The sequence below is a fragment of the Narcine bancroftii genome, chromosome 7 (assembly GCF_036971445.1).
Source record: "Narcine bancroftii isolate sNarBan1 chromosome 7, sNarBan1.hap1, whole genome shotgun sequence".
Classification (NCBI taxonomy): Eukaryota; Metazoa; Chordata; class Chondrichthyes; order Torpediniformes; family Narcinidae; genus Narcine; species Narcine bancroftii.
Window position 1 is genome coordinate 86,411,513 of NC_091475.1, and position 24,466 is coordinate 86,435,978.

The 24,466-nt window shown below is 41.4% G+C and overlaps 1 protein-coding gene across 2 annotated transcripts in view; it reads left to right on the forward strand.

Moving 5' to 3' along the window:
- dachc (dachshund c) overlaps positions 1-24,466 on the forward strand; it is a 575,251-nt gene that overhangs the window by 495,603 nt on the left and 55,182 nt on the right. The gene's annotated exons all lie outside the window — the stretch shown is intronic.

Genomic DNA, 24,466 nt, shown 5'->3' on the forward strand with positions numbered 1-24,466 from the left:
AATATTCTCCAAAATTTCCAGCACTTTCAACAGGATCCCACTACCAGACACATCTTCGCCTCTCTGCCTTCTATAGGAACTCCTCCCTCCATAAATCCCTCGTGCACTCAATCCTCCCCATCAAAAATACTTCCCAACCCTCGGCACATTCCCCTGTAGCCACAGGAGGTGCCACACTTGTGCCCACAGTTGGGGACCTCAAACAGGCCTTTCAAATGAAATAATGCTTCACGTACATCCACAGGATCTATTTACTGCATCTGATGATCCCTTTGTGGCCTTCTCTTCATCAGAGAGTCTGGGTGCAGACTTGGAGATCATTTCATTGAGCATCATCTCTCTGCTGCAGCCATGACAGGAACTTCCCAGTGGCCAACCATTTCAGTTCTGTGTCTCACTCCCATGTGCATATGTCTGTCCATGGCCTCATATACTATCCTATCAAGACCACCTGTAAATTAGAGGAACAATGCCTGAATTTCCATCTGGGAACTCTCTAGCTGGATGGCATTAACATCGACTTTTCAGTTATCTGCTAACCTCTCCTTTCCCTCTTCCTTCGCTTCCCCTTGACTTCTTTCCCTCAGCTCTCCACCCCCTTCCCTCTCTATTCACCTAGCCATCCTTCCTCTCCCTGCTTGCTGCTGTGCCCTTTCTCCCTTCTCCACCTATTACCTCCTGCCTTTGTGACCATGCTCCTCCCCGCCACCATATGCCTTCCCCTTACCTTTTTATTTGGACTCGCCAAATTTTTTACATTCCTTGATGAAGGGCTGAAGCCCAAAATGTGGTATGTGTCCTTATCTTTGCTACATAAAGGACACTGTTTGACCTGCTGAGTTTCTCCAGTATTGTGTTTTTACTTCAACCACAGTGCCTGCAGATTTTTGTTTTACTTTTGCAGTTCATGATCTGGGTTCAATTTCACATCCCAGGCATTGCTTTTATGGAGCTCGCATGTTCTCTTTTTTAACCACCTGAGTTTATCACAGGGTGCTCAGTATGCTTCCAGTTCAGCTTTCCAGTGGAATATTTGTACTGTAGCATAATGGTCAATGTTATATTGCTGATATCATGTAGTAGATTACTAGGCCATTTCAATTCCCTCTAGTGACAGAATCTATAGCCAAGTTAGTGGGAATGTGAGAACAATACAACAGAATTAGTGTAGGACATTGGTTCCCAACCTTTTTCTTTCCACTCACATACCACTTTAAGTATTCCTTATGCCATAAATGTTCTGTGATTAGTAAGGGATTGCTTAAGGTGGTTATTGGGTGGAAACAAAAAAGTTGAAAACCACTGTTTTAATCGTACCTAATTGACTCGTTATGTGCAAGGTTTCATGACTCCAAAGGAAATGGGGCCATGACAATTTTTCTCAAGCAAAATATTTCAGTAACAATTGGGTCAAGAGCAGTGATTCTCAACCTTCCCTTCCCACTCACAAACAACCTTAAGCAATCCTTTACTGATCACAGAGCACTGATGGCATAGGGATTACTTAAAGTTGTATGCGAATAGAAAGCAAAAGGTTGGGAACAACTGGTGTAGGATTATTTTAAATTGGTGGTTGTGATAGTACAGATCTATCACCAATGTATATAGTGTATATAGTTACAGTATCTAGACTGTGCTTACAGCGATTGGCTGAGAGCTAAGCCACGCCTACTGTCTGGGCCTTAAAGGGTTGTGTCCCTAGCCAGGTCGGATCATTCCGGACTGGTCGGCCACCTGTGAAGAGCTCCTGTCTTTTGCTAATAAAAGCCTTGGTTTGGATCAACAAGTCTTCGGTTCTTTCAACGAGCTCTACAGTGGTTAATGGTTGGTTCAGGATCATTTCTCTGCTTTTAATCGTGTGATATAGAAATGCTTTCTATACACCCACCTTATCAAAAACTTTAGCACCTTGATTGAATTGATTTAAAAATGTGAAACTCAAGAGAAAACAAGCTCAGTTGGTTTCCTCTTTTTAAAAATCCCAGAATTATTTTTCTAAATCAGGGATATAATACTGTGAACGCCGACAGTTCCTTTCTGAGGTACAGCATCAAAATATTGGACATAGTTCTTTTGGTGCTGAGTTTCCAATTCACATTCATCTGTTGCTATTCAATGGAAAATGGTCTCAACTCTACAAGACATCAACAATGCAACATTAACCAATGTAGAACATAGTATTCCAGTGGAAATTAAGTGTGGGTAAGTTCCAAAGCCAAAATGTATCCCTGAAAGAAAAATTGTTCCTGGTGAAATATTCTTGTGAATAAATTTCTTATTCACATTCTCTGGACACATTTCAGCTAATGTTTTACTTTGGTTTCTGTGATATAGAACATGCTGCAACCAGCTCTGATGCATGAGAGAAGATCCTATTCTTCATGCACAGAAAAATTCTATGGGTACCATCGCTTACCATGTCATGAGTCATGAGTTCAAATCCCACCATGGCAGATGGGGAATTTCAGGTGGTTTAAATTAAATTAAATTAAAATTTTGAAATATGAAATTAAAGCAGAAAGCATTTTCATTAACAGTCAGCAAAAAAAAATCATTTGATTATCATAAAGGGAGGAGAATATTCTCTTAGCCTGTCATTTTATTTTACTCCAGACCGCATCAACTCAAATATTTTTTCAGTTGAGAGCAATTAGAGATGAACAGTAAATGCTGGCAGAAACAAAGCAAATCCATGAATGAATACATATATATATTTTTTAAATGTCCAATTGCAGTTCAGCCAACAGCTCTGAGCCTAAACCGACATCTCTCATGCCATTGTGAAACTCTGGTATCACTGGGCAGAGGCTATTTTATTCAGTATCACTTGCATGGTTGCGTTGGGAATTCTCCTCTTGCATGTTCTCAGCTGAGTTAAGGTGACGCCAGTTGGGTGTAATTGTTTCAGGAATTCAGGTGATCTTCTCTAAAAATCCTTTCTTCTAATGTAACACAGAGACTTAAACTCTGAAATGACCAAACAAAGTGATTTAATTTCAAATTAAATCTGTCACAGTCTGGATGATTTGTTTCTGAGGGTTGACTTATACACTGAATCAGAGTGGATTTAAATTTGAGCTGAATTCAAGGTCTCAAAGTATATCCGGTGTATAAGCCGACGCCCCCCTCCCCATTTTTGAGAGTTTTTTTGGGTTTCACGACTCAACAGATCCAGACTGTGACAGATTTAATTTAAAATTTTTATTTGAAAACAACCCAATTAGCACCCTTCAAAATCACTCTTGCTATCATCATCTGAGGCAAAGAGGCAATTTCAGCTTTGCCCTCAGTGTCCCATCACAAATCAGCTTCCATACCACCAATTGCACAAGAGATACTGCACTTTCTCTACTTTATTTTTGCCTCATGCTTGTACGCCAAAATATACGGTAGTGACTTAAATCTGTTTCCTACTTTCAACAGGACCTGAAACATTAAAGTGAATATTGGCTGCCAACTTATAGATTTATTTGGACTGCTACAAAACCAAAATTAAACCTCAGAAAATTACAGTGAAGTAAAATAAAGATGAAAAGGCTTTCATCTAGCTCATTAACAGCTGAAGCTTTCATGTTAGGCCAGTCCAAGACTGGCTATTAGCCATCCGTTGTACATAGGTTGAGTGCAGAAAATAATGTTACTGCTCATTATCTACTGCAATTTCTTTCCTCCTGCAAAATGTCCAATCACAAAATTCATTCAAAATAACTAATTGTTAAACTATTAAAGAAACGCTTTCCAAGTGGAAATTAGAAAAAAGCATATTGGTTAATTTACCTTAATGTTTACTTAAAATCTAGCCGGAGTACAATGCACTGATCTCTACAATGTTAAGACCATTGACTTAACAGAAAACTCAAATACAGGCTGAACAAAATGTTAAAATTGTAGGCCTGATGCAGTTGTATGATATCAGTATTTACACACCTGACAACAGATCCATCCTATATTTAGGTTATATTACTGTGACATTATTTATCTGGGATAGTGGAGAGATTAATGTTGGGTTGAAGTTGGAAGAAATACACTTGTCCCTATTGCATAAGGCATGAAGGTGTTATACTTGCCAGTTTTGTCCTTCTCATTATTTCACTGCATTTCTGTTATTCCATTGTAGAATTTTAAGGGATGATTTTAAGATTTCTTTGTCAGTGAGAATACATTTACAGAAGGCCAAAGGTGAGAAGCACTCCAGGAATAAGCACCAGAATAATAGGTTGCATGGCTGGAGAAACAGCAGAATATGACATTTTCTGCTCAAACATACCTTGGAAGCATTAGAAATAACAAGTAGCTCGGCAAGATTGGGTAAAAAGACTAATCAGTAGCAGGAATTTTGGATCATCTCCTGAAGGCAGAGGGCAGGAGGAATGACCTTTGGGATCTACAAAGAATGTTATTGTGTGGGGAGGTAATTGAGGCTGGTTTTGAGCTCCAAGTCTTGTTGCTAATCTGGGAAAGATGCCATGATCTCACCAGGATGGAGCAACTAAAGCTACCAAATCTCTTGACCCTGGTGTGAAGACATTGCAGATGTCGGCTCAAATATCTGGCAAACTGCTATAAAAGGAAATAAAAATGAATGACTATCACATTCATTTTAGGTTGTTGAAATCTATGTTGGAGGTGGGGTGGGGTTTGGGACAGAAATTAAAGGACTATTTTGTGGTAGATTTACAACTCTACATATAGTTCTAACCTGGTCTCTCATTTGACTGGTATTGTGAGAGGAGAGTCCTGGATTTCAAAGAATATTTGTTCCTGGATTTTGTATTTGTGTAATTGATGTGAACACAGAATCTTTTCTCCATCTTATCGAAACATTGCTTCCTTTACCTGTTCTCTTCCCTTTGGAGGAGGTACCAACTAGAGAGGGAACTATGTTGGATTTACTGTTGGAGAATGAGATGGGTCAGGTGACAGAGGTATGTGTGGGGGAGCACTTCGGGTTCAGTGATCATAGTGCCATTAGCTTCAAGGTAATTATGGAAAAGGATAGGTCTGGGCCCAGAATTGAGATTTTTGAGTGGGGAAAACCTAAGTTTGAGGAGATGCGAAAAGATTTACAAAGGGTGGATTGGGACAATTTGTTTTCTGGGAAGGATGTAATAGAGAAATAGAGGGTCTTTTAAAGGAGGGATTTTAAGAGTACAAAATCTTTATAAACCGGTGAGGTTGAAAGGTCAGGTCAAAAGTTTGAGAGAGCCATGGGGTTCTCAAGGGATAATGGAAACTTTGTTTAAAAAAAGAGGGAGTACTACAATAAATATAAGAAACAGGGAAAAAAGGAGATGTTTGGGTACTATATTGAATGTAAAAAGAATCTTAAGAAATAAATTAGAAAAGCTAAAAGAAAGTATGAGGTGGCTGTAGCAAGCAGGATGAAAATAAATCCAAAGGGTTTCTACAAATATATAAATAGCAAAAGAAGACGATCTTGGGAAGGCGATGGTCCTCCATTCTGGAGACGTGACCCACCCAGCGCAGTTGGGTCTTCAGCAGCATGGATTCGATGCTTGCGGACTCTGCCAGCTCAAGTACTTCGATGTTGGTGATGAAGTCATTCCAATGAATGTTGAGGATGGAGTGGAGACAGCGCTGATGGAAGCGTTCTAGGAGCCGTAGCTGATGCCAGTAGAGGACCCATGATTCGGAGCCGAACAGGAGTGTGGGTATGTCAATGGCTCTGTACACTCTGATCTTTGTGTGTTTCTTCAGGTGGTTGTTTTTCCAGACTCTTTTGTGTAGTTTTCCAAAGGCGCTATTTGCCTTGGCGAGTCTGTTGTCTATCTCTTTGTCGATCCTTGCATCTGATGAAATGGTGCAGCTGAGGTAGGTAAACTGGTTGACCGTTTTGAGTTCTGTGTGCCCGATGGAGGTGTGGGGGGGATGGTGGTCATGGAGGGGAGCTGGCTGATGGAGGACCTCAGTTTTCTTCAGGCTGACTTCCAGTCCAAACATTTTGGCAGTTTCTGCAAAACAGGACGTCATGCGCTGGAGAGCTGGCTCTGAATGGGCAACTAAAGCGGCATCATCTGCAAAGAGTAGTTCACGGACAAGTTGCTCTTGTGTCTTGGTGTGAGCTTTCAGGCACCACCGAGACAGAGGTGCACCAAAGAAGAGGTACAAGGACTGCTTAAAGAAATCTCTTGGTGCCTGCCACGTTGACCACTGCCAGTGGGCTGATATCGCCTCCAACCGTGCATCTTGGTGCCTCACAGTTTGGCGGGCATCAACCTCCTTTGAAGAAGACCGCAGAGCCCCAGGACCTTCAGAGAAGTTAGTGAGGAAATAGCGGAGGCTCTGTCAGTGACTTTTCAAATGTCATTAAAGATGGGTATAGTGCCAGAGGATTGGCTTGTTGCGAATGTGGTTCCTTTGTTTAAAAAGGGTTTGAGGAGGAAGCCTAGCAATTATTGGTCTGTAAGTTTGACGTCTGTGGAAGGTAAATTGATGGAAAGTGTTCTTAGAGATAGTATATATAAGTATATGCAGGGACAGGGTCTGATTAGGGACACTCAACACGGATTTGTGCATGGAAGGACATGTTTGACCAATCTTGTTGAATTTTTTGAAGAGGTGACTAGGAATGTTGATGAGGGTAGAGCAGTGGATGGACTTCAGTAAGGCCTTCCATAAGATTCCGCATGCGAGGTTAGTTAGGAAGGCTAAGTTCTTGGGTATTAATTTGGAGATAGTCAAATGGATTTAACAATGACTGGAAGGGAGATGCCACAGAGTCATAGTGGATAACTGTTTGTCAGGCTGGAGGCAGGTGACAAGCGGTATACCTCAGGGTTCGGTATGGGGATCATTGCTGTTTGTCATATATATTAATGATCTGGAGGATGTGGGCGGTAAATTGGATTAGTAAATATGCAGATGATACTAAAATAGGGGAAATTGTGGATGATGAAGAGGGTTTTCAAAGATTGCAGAGGGATTTAAACTGCTTAGAGGAGTGGGCAGAAAGATGGCAGATGGAGTTTAATGCTGATAAGTGTGAGGTGCTTCATTTTGGAAAGAATAATCAAAGCAAGACATATGTGGTAAATGGGAGGGCATTGAAGAATGCAGTAGAACAGAAAGATTTAGGAATAACGGTGCATTGTTGCCTGAAGGTAGGAGCGCATGTGGATAGGGTGGTGAAGAAGGCCTTTAGTATGCTTGCCTATATAAATTAGTGCATAGAATATAGGAGTTGGGAAGTAATGATGGAAACTGTACAAGGCATTGGTGAGGCCAAATTTAGAGTACTGTGTGCAGTTCTGGTCACCGATTTATAGGAAGGATATTAACAAGATAGAGAGAGTGCAGAGACGATTTACAAAAATGTTGCCTGGGTTTCAGCATCTGAAATATAAGGAGAGATTGAGCAAATTAGGTCTTTATTCCTTGGAACGTAGAAAGCTGAGAGGAGATTTGATAGGGGTGTTTAAGATAATGAGAGGGATAGATAGATTTGATGCGGAAAGGCTTTTCCCATTGAGAGTAGGAGAGATGGATACAAGAGGTTGAGAGTTGACTGCCAAAGGTTTAGGAGTAAAATGAGGGGGACCTTCTTTACTCAGAGAGTGGTTACTGTGTGGAATGATGGAGGCAGGGTCAATTTTGTCATTTAAGAAAGAGTTGGGTAAGTATATTGATGGGAGGGGGATGGAGGGATATGGGCAGAGTGTTGGTAAGTGGGATTAGAGGAGGGTACTTGGATCAGTGCGGAATAGAAGGGCCAAATTGGCTTGTTTCCGTGCTGTAACTGTTATTTGGTCTGCACACTCAGAAATACTTTTAGATCATAGAACAGTGTCTTAGGCCCACAATATTTTCACTAAACATCATTTCAAATCAAACTAAATTTCTTCTGCCTGTATGCATGTCATCTGTCTTTTCTGAGACTTTGCCTCAAGAAGGCAGCTAACTTCTTGAAGAACCCTTATCATCCCAGTCACAACTCATTCTCACTCTTTCCAACAGCTATCGGGATCATGAACCTCACCTTGGTACACTCATCATGTACTGTCTGCACTATTGCAAGCCATTTTCTTGCACTAGGATTACTGTGAATTTTTATTATCTATTTTATATATTTATTGTCTTATTTAATTTATTTCAACTCATTTAACATATCGGTTTTCTTTTTAAGTACCTGTTCTACTGCAGCAAGTAAGAAGTTTGTATGTATGGCAATAAACTCATTATCATCCCTCCATTTCTTCCATCTAAAATTCTCATCAATACTATTGTGTTTGCTATTTGACACCAAGTGCCAACCAAATGGACAGGCAACATGTGATGTTCTTTACAACAAAATACTTATCACTTGACATGAAGAGAAAATATTGCTTGTTCCCCACCCCCCCCCCCACTTTTAACCAATTGATCCTTTCAGCTACAGTGCCTTCAAATGGTCCCACCACACAGGATATATGACTGGTTGGAGTAGAATGGCCTCTTGGAGAGATCAACATCATTAATACAGGATCTTGGCTCTTCACCATGTAAATTTAGATCAATGGCTTAAACGAGTTCAATTTATTTTTATTTCTCAGGTCAGTGATTGCAAGTCTGATGCTGAAAACAACAAACTGATAAATTAAATTGCATCATCTGATTCACAACTTGGTTCAATGTTTGTGAAATGGCGAGGGATGTGAAATGGGTATTGGTGGTGTGGGGTGCCTCTGCATTGATTAAAGTGAAACTTTTCAGCCACAGGCACCATGAAAGGCAGTAAATGGGCTTTTTTTGTTAATGAATGTGCATTGGTACAGCTGGGATTGTTTAATATTTTACGAGCCTTACTTTGTTTTGCACTGCGTGATCTCAGGCAGTCAAGGATTTATGAAACATTTTTTTTTTGCAACCCATCTGTGATTCCCTATCTTTTGTGGCCTTGAGAATATGCTTAAATTTATTAAAGGCAAAGAAAGGCTCATTACTTCAAAGTAACACCAAAATGACACCGTGAATTGGTTATTAATGGATAGGCACTGCCATGGGGTAGCTGGAGTTTAATGATATCCTCCAAGAAAATATGAGGGTGTCACTTTCCGAAAAGTCATGCTAAATGTCAGCTTTTAAAGTCACATCACTAATTTTCTGCTGTGCCACTAATGTTTTCCATAGCATTTAAGAAACACGGACCACTGCATTTTACCGATTATCCCTTCACCTTTTTGGGCACTGGAAATGTGCTTGCACAGCCTGTCATTTAATCTCTCAATGTACTAATGGAAAAATAACATGTCTCTTTCACACTCGGCTATGGTGGCTTATGTGGTCTCTTCCCCTCAATCCCCACAAGATCCTCAGTGGTTCAGCTTGCATATATGTTATTCCCCAAATGTTCTCTCTTAAACCTGATAGAAACATGATAAGTACCTCAATACTGGCTGACATTTATTTTGGTCTGCCATTTTTATTTGTTTTTAATGCAATGACTGTTTGTTATTACTGAATTCCCTTAACGCAGAGGCATTTGTTTCCTTCATTTCATTCTTTTGTTAATGATTTGAATTTTTTTTGTTTGTCATGGGGATGATATCTAGGATGGAAAGATTTTTATACTATTTAAGGAGAGAGTGAGAGGAAGGAACAGATCAAACAATGAGCTGCTAGAGGGACTCGCCAGGTCACGCTGCATTCATGGGTAGAAATAGTCTGTCAACGATTCATGTCAGGACATTTTAGTGAAATTCGGAAGGAATAGATTAGGGTATTGAGGACGGTGTGAGCCAAAGGCTGAGGTTATCTTGTCCATTTTATTTCCCCATGGTAGTTAATTCATATAGGAAGTTATCACTGATTTGGGAGACCTACTGTAAATTTGGATTGCGGCTGACTATTTGTGCTTCAATTTGAGATTAAATCTACTTCGAGGAATTTGTTAAATTATCATCATAACTAACCATTAGCCAAAAGAACCTCCGAAACAAAATTCCAAGTTGATAACTAGTGTATGTGAAGCCACAATTGTTAGCTTGTGAGAAGAAATCTACAATGGAACTTGTATTCCACTTCCTCTGCATTATTTTAGGATGGTTTCACTGGCAGCTCTGTGTTTTGAGATGATGATTCCAATATGAACTAGGTGCTTTGCACAAATGCTGATGTAGGGTCTGAGGGTAATGTGCAAGTAGAATCCACTAACACTAGGTTCGGTTTATGGGTGCAGAAAATAACAATGGTCTTTGGTGTGACTTTGAAGTAATTTTCTTTTCATTCTCTTTAATGTATTTAAACATAGGTTCTGCATTTCTTTGCCTGGCTACTGGGCACAACTGTAACTTACTCTGTTAGATATGGCAAGAAAGGTGTTTCCTGGATTTCATGACAGATGACCTACAAGGATGCAGCATGGAGGATGAATTTCAGTACAATTTAATTCTTTTCTCGAAAACACAACAATCTTGGTACTCAAGGCAGGAGACTCCTTTAAAAAAATCATGACCGTTCCACTAAATTAAGAAATGACATCCTGTGGCTGAAAGTCTGAAAAGGGTACATGATCTGTAAACAGAAAATAACGTCCTGAAAGGATTAGCAGAGGTTTGAGAAATGCTACAGTTAATCATATCCACTAATAATTCATAAAAAAAGGATGAGATCCTTCCAAGAATCTGAGAACAGCGACACATCATGCAGTGGATGTTAGAATATCAGAACCTCACTGTACAAAGATACAGACCACATCATTAACAAATAGATAGCTCCAGTGCCCAAGATAGTTTACTGTATGTTAACACTGACATATTTTTCATTGTCATTTTCTAATGTTTATACACTGTCATTCTTTCTTTGACTGGCCCTTTTAATGGTGAACCTCACAATGAGAGCGGAGACAATTAATCTGAAGGTTATTTATCAATGCCAAAATCTGTCGTGCCTTTGTTGTAACTGGAGAAAAAGCAATTTCACATTATGGCATTTCATTCTGAATACATTGTATTTAAAGCTCTCCATTTCTCCTTTGCAGCCTATTATCAGGTGAAAGAGTTGCGGCTGTAATGTTGTTTGTGACACAGGTGACCTGTTAGGATTTGATAAGTATTTACTGCAGCACGCCCTGAGGGTTGTCACATCTGCTGTTGGCAGAACTGATGGAAAAAAATAACCGGGAAATGAGGCATTTGATTTTTCTGGTTCCAACACTCGAACGGCTGTTGCTGTAATTAAGTGGTGCTCAATAATTGCAAACTGATGGTCAAATAAAAATGCATACGACTCACTGGATTACCACCCTGGAATCTTCTATTCTTACACCAATGAAAGCAACAAATTTGTTTACTTCAACTGAAACTGAGGGATAACTATTTTTTAGGTGGCAGATGCTGGAATTTAATTATTAACTTTCCCAGAAGATTGCACTGTTTGTATAATTAATCACTAACTTAAGATTGTAAGAGAAACGTCAGGTCTGATAAACTATGGACTGACTATCAATTCAAGATTGTTCCATTTAATTTTAACCAGTTTTAAACAATAAACCATTTTGCATCTGTGTTAAATTTCTATTAATAAACAACCTGGCCCTCATTTAAAAAGAATGTAGAGTGAAGAGGCAAAGGGAACCAAGCTGTTTAATAAAGATTCCATTGATGCTCTACTGTTGAAGATCCAAATTCATTTTATGGATTTTTGAATGTTCAGCAAAGAAAAAATAACTTATTCAATTTCTGCAAAAATTACACAGACTCTCATACACAAACACATATGCACCTATAAAAACAAGCACAAGTGCACATTTACACAAACCCACACACATGCATGTACAAACACATGCCCAAACCCACTCACACACACAACTACAGTGGTGTGCATAAACACGAACATACATACCACAAACAGGTGCAGCCACACGTAAGGTAAATGATTTGTGTTAGTATTCAGCACTGCCTATGGTGGAAAGATGAATGAGAATGGAAAAATAATTACAATCAATGTCCTCATTACTCTGCACAAATGGATGTCCAACAAATGAATCTGTTTCCTTTAAAAATGATTGTCTGGTAAATAGAGTGCTTCTCTATGTGGCTGAGACTGACAGGCTAATCAGTAATTTTAGAGCAATCTTGTACGAGTTTCAATAAGTGAGACATGGTGGCTTCTTTCATCATTCACATCTCCTTCAGGATGCTGACCTCACGCATAAATTAAGAAATAAAGTTCTACATCAGTGGTTCCCAACCTTTTTCTTTCCACTCACGTTCCATTTTAAGTATTCCCTATGCCATAGGTGGTCTGTGATGATTAGTAAGGGATTGCTTAAGGTGCTATGTGGATGGAAAGAAAATGCTTGAAAACTCCTGTTGTAATTGTGCAGTTTCATCACTCCAAAGGAAATGGGCCAATGACAATTTTTCTCAAGCAAAATATTTCAGTAACAATTGGGTCTAGAGCAGTGATCCTCAACCTTCCCTTCCCACTCACAGACCACCTTAAGCAATCCCTTACTAATCACAGAGCACCGACGGCCTAGGTAACTGTAAATTCAGATCTCCTTGCAGTGTTTCAACTCGTGAAACCTTGTGGCAGTGGAGGCTACCGATGAAAATATTGTTTTCTTAAAAGGTTGTTTCAACTGGTGATTGCAGTAGTCTCAGGATTTATGACTGAGATGAGGAGAAATGTTGTTAGGCAGTGGCTTCCATGTGTTTGGAATTCTCAGCCCAGCAGGTGTGAAAGCTCATCCATTGAGAATTTTCAAAGCTGAAGCCAAGTGGATTGTTTGGCACAAATGGGATGCAGAGAAGATGATTGGGAAAGATATGACAACTGAAGGAATTAATCATTCTATTATTAAATGGTGAATTAGGATCAAGCAAATAAAAGGTTTACATTTGCTTCTTTTTCTTATATTCTTAAATGCTGTTAACACAACCTCAAATTATTTTAAATGCAATGCATAAATTTTTTATAGTTACATATGTTTGTTCAATATATTATAAACCCTAGTCTATGACTGTTTCGTGTGAGACTCACTGTCTGTATTCCTGATTCCCCAGAGCTTACCCTTTCCAAATTTGGAAAGCCAATCTCAACAGTCCACATGATCAAGCAGCAAGGGCCCGAGTGGATCATAACAAACCCCAACCACTAATTTCATCTAGCTCTCTTAATATATGACTAAGACCTGGCCCCACTTTTGCTGGCCTTCAAAGTGATCAAAATGTTAATGATGTTTCTCATGCAATGTCTATCAATAAACAATAACACTTTCAAATACGCAAGATGTTGAATAAAATTCAAATAGTTAAAATAATGTACCTCTTCCAATCCATGCAAACCAGAAATCACTGTGAAAATGAATGTTCTCACCTGGTGTGAGATCTGAAAGTAGTGACCCAACATAAGACATCTGTGAAAATCCCAGCAAGCTCTTGCTTTACCACTCTATGTACGTTGGCAGGAAACTGATGGAGCTCGGCCAGTTTGTTTAGGATGGATGAGTTCTGGAGTCCTGAAACATAGTAGCACTTACAGTGAAGAAAATCAGCAAAACTCAGGCCTTGGAAGACAGAAAAATATACATAAAGGTTGTTTGAATGTTCTTTTCAAAGACTCATCAATTTATAAAGAAGGGTGCATTGCATTTGCTTTGATCACTTCAAAAGAGCAGGACTTATTTTGGCTGGGAAAAAAAGATGTGTCCAACATTTTTATGTTTTGTATTAGGCAATGACTGATATAGGAGTGGTAACTAAATACTTACAGTGTATGTGCAGATGCTGGCATTATCTACAATGTTTTCACTCAATCTGCTGTAGAAATACATGGAATAATAGTATAAACTAATTAACACAGCACCAGCTGTTGCCACTGTTTGGCAGGCATCTGTAAATTAGAGGCTGCAGTATTTTTCTGCGTAATTTAGTTTGCAAAGGAAGTCATGTCTGACAATCCTTTAGAATGCAAGTTAATAGCTCATTGGCTTTACATAGCTGTGTGCGTGTGTGTGTGTGTGTGTGTGTGTGTGTGTGTGTGTGTGTGTGTGTGTGTGTGTGTGTGTGTGTGTGTGTGTGTGTTGATGTGACAGAAAGAAGGGGTAGTTATGGTAGTTGGAACAGATGGCAGATGTGCAACTGTGAAAATTGATGGATGAGATATGATGTCATTACTTAGATTTACAGGAGGAAAAGATTTTTTTTAGGTATTTAACCTTTGTGTTTTGGCCTGAGCTTATCTTAATTTTTAATTCTGAACTCCTTTGACATATTATGATTTAAAATGTGTTTTTTGTATCCTTTTATGTTGTAGCTTAACCTCTGCGTGTGGGAGCCTATCTTTAATGTATTTCAGATAAAGGAAATTCATAGAAATTTTCCTCCTGATACTCAGTGTATGTATGCTTGTCCGATTTTACTGTTATTTGTAATTCAAACCATATGCCTTGAGATTAAATTACCGCAAAGCTAAAATGCACATTTATGTGAAAATTGGTGCTCCCTTAATCATTGAACAAGGCCAAGAAACGATAAGTTCAATCTGCAAGAAGATTAGAATTCATTAGAAAAGCTGTTAAACTGATTTAGATGGCTAAACTTTCTTCTGTGAATTGTAAATGATTCTTTTCAAAAACTATGCATTTAGTGCATGTTTGTCCAGTACAGATTATTGAAAAACTATTTCTTTTAGTTTGTTATTAGTGGCAGTGATTACAGATAGTCATTAAGGGTGGTTTGTGGGTGAAGGATATGTGCGAGCTTGTAATATCATACATAATTTGCTTCATTTGAATGAAGACTCATAGGTAAACTAAAATAAAATGAGAGGACATGTACAGTGTTTTGAAGATAGCAGCCAACATCAACATTTATTTTGCAATCTATTCAATCACCAGGAATAGATTCACTGTTTCAGATTTGAATGTCATTGTCAAAACTTGTGGTATAGTGTTTAGAGAAGATAAAATATTAATGCAAGGTAAATATTTGCTTGCTGAGTTGACCATGGCATATGGGTCTGGTAGTGGGAGCAAGACCCTGAGCAGCCTTAGCTTGCCATATGGTGGGGGTGGAATAGAGAGGGTTAGAGCCTAGACCAAGCTGAGCTTGCCATATGGAGTGGGTGGAGTTGAGTGCAAGCTGGCTGTTGCAAACACATCTGCACCTCTGCTTCTGAAAGAAAATGTGCACAAGCATATATAAATAATAGAACTTTAAATAAAAAGACTGGCTGTTACCCCAGATGAAAGTAGGTGAGCTGATTTCCACTGTTCCTTCCACATAAAACAGTGCCTATTTAAAAAAATGAATAATCCAAGTGAGCTGGAATTTGTTAAAGAGTAGCATCAATCATTTATAGTGGTGACATTTTCACATTGCATTTAACATATGGTATACATGAGTACTTTACAATTGTATGCTAAGGATAGACAAAAGAACGTCTTACATTAATTATTGTATGTAAGAAGCATTCATAATATATCATCAATTTTGTACTGAAATATAACTTTGCTTTGAGCTCATGTATGTCTTATTTATGACGTATTTATAATAAATGAATATAGTGCTTGTTTCTTCCTTCTCTGGTTCAGTTAATTTATGTCCTTTTTGAAGGCAATGACCTAGAATAATTATGCAACTTCTTTAATTTATAAAAATCAGCTGCTTGATAAATACATGAAAATGAAAACTACAGGCAAAAAGGACACAAACCCTTTCTTTAGTCAGAGTTGCCAAGGTGCACCTATAGGCTGCATATGTGCGGAGGCTCTGTGATGGTTTACAATCGGTAAAGACATTTTCTTTTCCTGGGTTAAACAGAGAAACATAGAAAAATGGGTGCAGGAGTCGGCCATTTGGCCTACACTGCCATTCAATATGATCATTGCTGATCAGTATCTAGTTCCTACCTTCTCCCCATACCCCTTGATCCCCTTAGCCACAAGGGCCAAATCTAACCTACTCTTAAATATTTACAAGGAACTGGCCTCAACTACTTCCTGTGGCAAAGAATTCCACAGATCCACCACCCTTTGAGAGAATAAATTTTTCCTCATCTCAGTCCTAAAACATTTTCCCCTTATCCTTAAACTATGACCCCTGGTTCTGGTTTTTCCCAGCATTGGAAACAATCTACCTGCGTCTAGTCTGTCTAAACCCTTAAGAATTTTATATGTTTCTATACGATTCCACCCCCCCCCCCACCGCCCCCAACCTTCTAAATTCCAGGTAATACAAGCCTAGTCTATCCAACCTTTCTTCATATGCAAGTCCTTCCATCCCTGGTATCAGCCTTTTGAATCTTCTCTGCACCCCCTCCATGGTGAGGATGTCCTTCCTCAGATAAGACCAAAATTGCACGCAGTACTCCAGATGAGGTATCAGCAAGGCTGTAGCAGGATCTCTGTACTCCTGTACTCAAATCCTCTTGCTACGAATGCCAACATAGCATTTGCCTTCCTCACCACCTGCTGCACCTGCATACCCTCTTTCAATGACTGATGCACAGCAACCCCCAAGTCTCTCTGCATCTCCCCTTTTCCTAAACAGATATGGTATTCATAAGCTGCAGCCTTTTCAAAGATGTTACTGTGGGAACAGTAACCATAACAGGAGTAGGTATCACCTGAGGATTTGGCCAGAATTAAGACTAAGTCAAGGATGCACAGGATCAGGGTCTTATCACTGGGATAATGGATCTCATTGGGGTGATGTGCTTCGTACCTTTGAAAATGCCATTGCAAACATAGAGGGGGAAGAAACCATTTCAGAACACTGAGTTTACCCAGCAGTAAGGATCAAGGTACAAGAAGCATAATTAATAGTAAAAAATAATCCAGCGTGTTTCTCATAAGTCCGGTCATGTTACCTGAGGTGGAAATGGAAAAGAAAACCATGTAGGAGTTCAGGCTGCTGTGATTTTCTACTCTCTCAAACCTTTTCAATTAAATCTTTGCCTCATACAATACAGAAACAGGGACATCAGCGCATCACTTGCATTGTATTTTTTTGTTAATTATCCCTTTCATGGGATATGATTGTTGCTGATAATGGCAGCATTCCTCACTGGCTCCTAACCAAGGAGGTGGTTAAGAGACAATCACTTTACTGGGTCTGAAGCCAGGCCTGTTAAGGATGGCAAAGTTCCTACTATATGGGCCCTTACAACAGCCTGGTGGTTTCCCAGTCACTGTTACTAGTTCAAGCTTTTTAATTCCAGAATGGCATAATTATGATTTTAATTTCTGCAGCTGCTATGATGGTACTGAAACACGTGTCTCCTAATCATTGGCCCAGACTTCTGGCTAGTAGTAACTTCAACATTTGTTACAGCACTATAAACCTTTTTGCAAAAATAAGGGCAAGAAGTCCTTGTTGCCTGACAATGCTTCTCCAAGCTCATCCACCACCTCCATTTTGTATTCTGTATGCTAAAGTTCATATATGGTAGAATGGACCTTGTTGTTTGCAGGCAACTTCGAAAATGTCCCGCTGATCTTCAGACCTCTCACCATGGTCAGCAGTGAATGTTGCTGGTAAATGTGAATGGGTGATTCATAAATTATGTTAGGTAATGAAAAGTTGTAGAGAATGTGAAATGAATACCACTTTAATATCCTTTAGAAACATCAAACTGTTCAATTATTTTACTTGATTTACTTGATTATTTTAGCCACTGAAAACGCAGTGGTGGCCGATGAAATAACGATACACACAGGCACAAGTAAATTAGAACTCGTTTACTCATGTCATGCGCGTATTCTTTTAAATCACTGAACCGCACCCACCATAATGTTGTGACATCCCGTGCTGGTTCTCTAGACTTCTGGGAGTTGTAGTCTACCTATAGTGCTACTACACGGCTACCCTCCCACCCCCAGAACCGGTACTATCACTGGTAGTTTTTTTGGGAGGCCGACCCCTGCTGGCTGTTGAATAGGGGCAGTTTTGTCAACATGCGAAAGTTTGAGCCTGTCATTTGTGAATGACAGAGGATGCCCGGCAATATACAAGAGACAGGTTGACCTTGTTCATCTTATCACACTGTATGGTCCCTCATATGGCTCCTGCAAGGGCTGTCCACTACATACGAACACGTTTTCACCGTCTTTCAGTTTGTGTGGTTTTCCATGCGATGATGGTGGTACAGGGGATAATTTGCCTACGGTATCCCTTAGTCTGCTCAGCAGCTCTTTGGGAATCTTCCTCTTTACTGGATCCGTGTGGAACAAATTTCCCAGATACCACCAAAGGCGGTTTCACAGACTAAATGTGAAAATCCTCTTTTGGAGTTGTCCTAATGCCGAGCAACACCCATGGTAATTGGTACCATCCAAACGGGCCATTAAAGCTGATTTAAGGTGATGATGGAATTGTTCAACCATCCCATTGGACTGCGGGTGATAGGCGCTTTTATGATGAAGCCTAGAGTCGAGCAGCTGAGATAAGGCAATCCATAATGAAGGTGTAAATTGAGGTCTTCTATCAGAAGTGGTGTGCGCCAGTAGGCCGAAGCGAGCCACCCAGGAATTAAGGAATGGTCATTCACAAGAACATCCGCCATATGGGGAGTGCCTCAGGCCATCTCGTAAACCTATTGATCACCGTGAAGAGATAGCGGTAGCCTCGTGAAACCTGAATTGGTCTCACAACGCTCACATGGATATGGTGGAAGTGGCAAGTTACCACTGGGAAGGGTTGTTGCGGTCCTTTCGTATGCCGATGGATTTTGACTTTTTGACAACCTACACAAGATCTGGCCACTTGCATGACATCATTCTTCAGACTGTGCCAAATAAATTTGTTTTGGGAGGCCGACCCCTGCTGGCTGTTGAATAGGGGCAGTTTTGTCAACATGTGAAAGTCTGATGGATGGACAAGAAAAACCATGGATAGAATCAAAAATGCAATGTCTCCATGAAGCTGGAACCACTGGCCGTGGATGTCCTGTTGACATGTCAGAAACTAGCAGGTTGCAGTCGGCATCGATTCCATTGTAGGTTGGTTACGGAGGTGCGAATTGACTCCATCTCACTGTCTTGGGTAGTGGCGAGAGCAATGTAGTCAATACCGTGGTCCATAGCTGATACCTCGAGCACCACTGAGCAAGAAATTGCATCAGCCACTACATTGTATTTCCCAGAAATCTGCATTATTCTGGTAGTGAATTTCCGAAATGAAGGACAACTGCCGCTGTTGTCAAACTGGCTAGGGCTCCGACACCTTTGAAAACGTGAAGGTCAATGGCTTATGTTCTGTGAACATAGTGAAGTGTCTGCCTTCCAAAAAGTTACTGAAGTGACGGATGGACAAATATATGGCTAGGAGCTCTTTATCAAAGGTACTGTATTTTTTCTCAGCCTCACAGAGGCGGTGGCTAAAGAATGCCAATGGCTTCCATTGTCCATCGACATACTACTGCAGAGCACCCATGGCCACATCAGATGTGTCTGTTGAAATGGCGGGTGTTGCGTTTAGGACTGGATAACTGAGCATGGGTGCTGGAGCTAATAATTCCTTTATCTTTATGTAAGCATTTGACTTTCATCTGCCCACTGATTACATTTGGCCTGACCAGACAGCAGATAGAACAGAGGCTTCAATACGTGACCTGTTGCTACTGGAAGGAACCAACAATAAAAATTAACCATGTCCAAGAACTCTTGCAGATCTTTAACAGTGGTTGGTTTGCAATATTCAGTAATGGTGTCGAAATTAGAAAGTAGCAGAGCCACACCCTTGTATGCTCCAGGAATTCTATGGGCTGTTGTCTGAAAATATAGTTATCTGGATTGATGGTCAGTCCAAATTTTTGCAGATGTCTCAAGAGTGTACACAGATGTTCCATGTGATCTTCTTTAGTTTTGCTGGCAACTAACATGTCGTCGAGATAAATGAAGACTTTGGCCATGCCATGGCCTACAGCGTCCATAACTCGTTGAAAGGCCTGAGCTGTATTTTTTTTAAATTCAAAAGTCATAAGTAAAAAAATTGAAAAATCCCAAAGGGGTGAAGGCAGTGAACTGGAATTCATTGTCTGTGCGTTGTTCTGATGGCTGGCTCCACCCTCATCTACCCCAATATAAACCCTGGTTTTTCCGCCGTACCTCAGATTCACCTGAGAACTATTGTATCTACTGGCCATTGATTGTAAGCTATTAAAATCATGTTTGTACACCTCACTTGTCTCTAAGTGCAATCAGTCACACTATAATTTTAATAGCTTAACTTTGAAGCAGGGTGGAAGCCCTGTTGAAGCCAGGCATGCTCCAGGTCAACCTTCTGTCCGCAGAGGTCATGGAGGAATTTGCCTACTGGTTGGAGTGGTTCCAGTCCTACCTGACAGCCACGCAAGTCGTCTTCAACTCCAATAGTCTCCAGAGATCTGCACTTCTCTCTCGAGTTGGCCCTAAGGGGTTTGCTGTCATCATGGACTGTGCAAATTACAGGTCAACCATAGAAGGCTTAAAGGCCCACTACATGGGGCCTCAGAATGACATGCTGGCGAGGCACTGGCTCTATCAATGTTGGCAATGTCCAGGTGAGTTGCTGGATGATTATCTCCTTGAACTGTGGGACCTGACTAGGAAATTCCATTATGAAGCAGTTACAGCTGAGTGAGAGAGAAAGATCAAATCCAGGACATCCTTGTGGCAGGAGTGAAGTTGAGGTACGTGAGGCAGCGACTGCTGTAGTTGGGGAAGAAAGACTTGGCTAGCATCCTGGAGCTGGCGAAAGCTCTCGAACAGGCCCAACTAGCAGCTGATGACCTCACAGGCAAAAGCAGCATCTTTTCAGAGGACCAGGTCATTAGGATGCCAGTGACCCCCTCAGCCCTAGTGCTGACAGTTGCGGCCACACACAACTGGGGATGCTACTTCTGTGGACAGGCACAGCAAACCCGTGCCCGATGCCCCGTGAAGGATGCCGTGTGCTTAGGATGTAGTAAGCGAGGACACTGGGTGAAGGTCTGCCTGGCCGAGGGGAACCCATATCGGCGTTTGACCTGTGCCAAAGTCCCAAAGTGGCGGCCTCAGCCTCTCCATGCTGTTTACTGTCAGCATCTTGCTGTGCCTCATGGCAAGACCCGCCACTGGAAGTAAAGCATCGAGGAAGCAATGCAGCCATCTTACTGCACTTTATGGTCAACTTCATCTTGCCGCGCCATGTGATTGACATCATCTTGTCTGCCCGTGGGCCCAGAGGAGAGAGTCAACATCAATATGGGGAGCGACAGGTTTTCTGGAGCACTTGCATCAATCGTCCTGGATCAGGCGCAAGACATTACCAATTGAATAACCCGACGATAGAGGTAAGGGTAAATGAACATTTGACTGATTGCTTGGTAGACACTGGCTCCACTGAGAGTTTTATAAACTCTGTGACAGCTTTGCTGTACAAATTAAAAGTGTATCCGACAGACTATCATATTTACCTAGCATTGCACTGGCACTCTGTGACAATCCAGGGTATTGTATAGTTATATCTAACTGTAAAAGGGGGGGAATTTTGTAAGTTCCAGTTGTAGGTACTGAAGGATTTGAATCCTTCTGTGTTGCTGGGCCTGGACTTCCTGTGTCACCCTAACAGCATGACCATGGTAGTCGTGAAGGGGGGAGTGAAGTCCAGGCTAGTGATTGACAATAGCCAAACAATTAATAATTTCACACTCCTGGACGCATACTTCCTCCCTTGAATTTTGGAAATGGGAAATGAAATTGCATAATATCAGGTCTATTTGACCATTGTCCTGAAAGCTACAAACTATCAGTTACCAATCCATTCCGAAGACTGCCCCTACACAGCATTTGAGGCAGACGGATGGATCTATCAGATCCAGAGGGTCCCTTTGGGTATCACTAATGGGGTCTCAGACTTCAGAGACAAATGAACAAAAGGGTCCACGAGTATAGGTTGAAGGCCACCTTCCCTTATCTCAACAACATTACCATTTGAGGACACTCTCTGGAAGACCATGACACCAACCACCAGAAGTTTCTCCACACTGCCAAAGCCCTGAATCTCACATAAAATTTCAGTAAGTCCGTGTTCTGGACGAAATGTCTGGTAATCCTGGGCTATGTGGTGGAGGATAGTGTCATTGGTCCTGACCGCAATCGAATGCGCCCATGAGACCTCCCGATCCCGAATACCATGAAGGCCTTAATGAGGTGTCTGGACTTCTTTTCTTACCATGCCCAGAGCGTCCCTCACTACGCAGATAAAGTCTGCCCCCATCTAAATGTCCACCTCCTTCCCATTATTGGCTGAAGTCCAGGTGGCATTTGACTATGTTTGGAGCTACATTGCAAAGGCCACCATACATGCAGTGGATGAGAATGCACCCTTCCAGGTGGAGAATGAAGCCTCTGATGTAGCTCTTGCCATGATCCTTAACCAGGTGGGCAGGGTGGTTGCCCTTTTCTCCCGCACCTTACAAGGCCACGAGCTTCAGAACCCATCAGTGGAGAAAGAGGCCAAGCCATTGTAGAGGCCATCAGGCACTGGAGGCATTACCTGGCCGGCAGAAAATTTGCACTGCTCATTGACCAGCGATCAGTAGCATTCATGTTTAATAAAGCAAAAAGGGGTAAAATAAAGAACGTCAAGATCGCCAGGTGGAGGATCAAACTCTCCACCTATAATTATAACATAGCTTACAGGCCAGGTACTCTCAATGAGCCTCCAGATGCCCTGTCAAGAGGAAGCTGTCCCTCTGCACACACCGGCCAGTTGTGGTCACTGCACAATGAGCTTTGCCACCTGGGCATCACCTGCATGGCTCATTTTGTCAAGACATGCAACCTGCCCTACTCTATTGAGGATATCAGAGAAATGACGAGGTCCTGCCAGATCTGCACGGAGTGTAAGCCGCACTTCTACAGCCCTGACAAAGTGCACCCGATAAAGGCACCCTGTCCCTTTGAACAACTCAGTGTTGATTTCAAGTATCCCCTCCCTTTCACCAACAGAAACGTGTAATTTCATAACATCATCAATGAGCATTCACGTTTTCTGTTTGCCATCCCCTGCCTAGACATGACCACCACCTTGCACTGTATTTACAGGTATCCCAGCAACTGGGGCTCATCATTTATGAGCAAAGAGCTACCTGCTCATAAGATGTATTGCCTCAAGCAAGATGACTAGCTACAATCCCCGGGGGAATGGACAGGTTGAAAAGGAAAACACAATGGTATGGAAGGTCGTGAAATTGACCCTCTGGTTCAAAGGTCTTCCAGACTCATGCTGGCAAGCGCTCCACTTAATAAGGTCGCTTCTCTGCAGTGTGACCAACGCAACTCCTTATGAGCTCATGTTCACTTTCCAGAGGAAATCCACGTCTGGGACCACCCTCCCAGCCTGGCTAATGGCATTGGGGCTGGTCCTGCTGAGAAAGCACATGAGGAGGAGTAAGACAATCCCCCTGATCGAGAAGGTTCACCTGCTGCACCCCAACCTAGGCTATGCCTACATGTCATACCTTAATGGCAAAGAGGACACCGTCTCAATCAGAGACCTGGTGCCCACTGGAACTGAGGATCTGATGCCTTAAACAAGCCAGGAACCACCAGGTACTCCAGCCAGGGTTCCGGATGACACTGCTCAGGAAGTGAGCTCTGCGACCAGAGCTGGAGTCCTTGAGACCCACAGGGGGCCAAGGAAGTTCAGAAAGCCTAAAGTTCTCCAGTACTGAGGTGCTCAACCAGAACAACTAAGCACCCTGAAAGACATAACTTGTAAATATTTGTAAAGTATTAAGTTTTTTTGAATGAATGGTCTCTGTTTTTCACCCACAGGTTCTATTCTGAAGGAAAGGATGAATGCAGTGAACTGGAATTCACTGTATGTGTTGTTCAGATGGCTGGCACCTCCCTTGGCTTCACCCCACCTACCCCAATATAAACCCTGGTTTTCCTGCCTTACCTCAGATTCACCTGAGGACTATTGTATCTACCGGCCATTGATTGAAAGCTATTAAAAGGATGTTTTTACTCCTCACAAGTCTCTGAGAGCAATCAGTCGAATTACAGGGGATAATTATTGGCGTTTTCAGGATGTCATCTGGTTCCATTGGCACCTGATGATATCCAAGCACTGTCCACTTTTGAAAAGATTTTCGTCACATGCAGATTCACTGAAAAGAGTAGCGAGCTGGTGTAGTGGCATCATTGAGCCATCTCTAATCTCCACAAAGTCTCCACCCTCCAGTGCATTTTTGAACTAAATGTAATGGAGACCCATGGACTGTCAGACCTGCAAATTATCCCCAGCTCTTCCATTTTGTGGAATTCTTGATTAGTTAATTGCAGTTTCTCTGGAGGCAAGTGACATGCTTTAGCATGATTGGGAGAACCCTTGGTAGAAATATGGTGAGTTTCGCAGTGGGGGGAGTCAGGAAGCTTCTACAAGTCTGGAGAGCTTATCAACAGTCTTACGCAGAGCTTGAAGGCATGGTGCAGGAACATGCAATTCTGCTAGGCGAATAGTTTGAAAGGTGGTACTATCCACTAGCTGACATC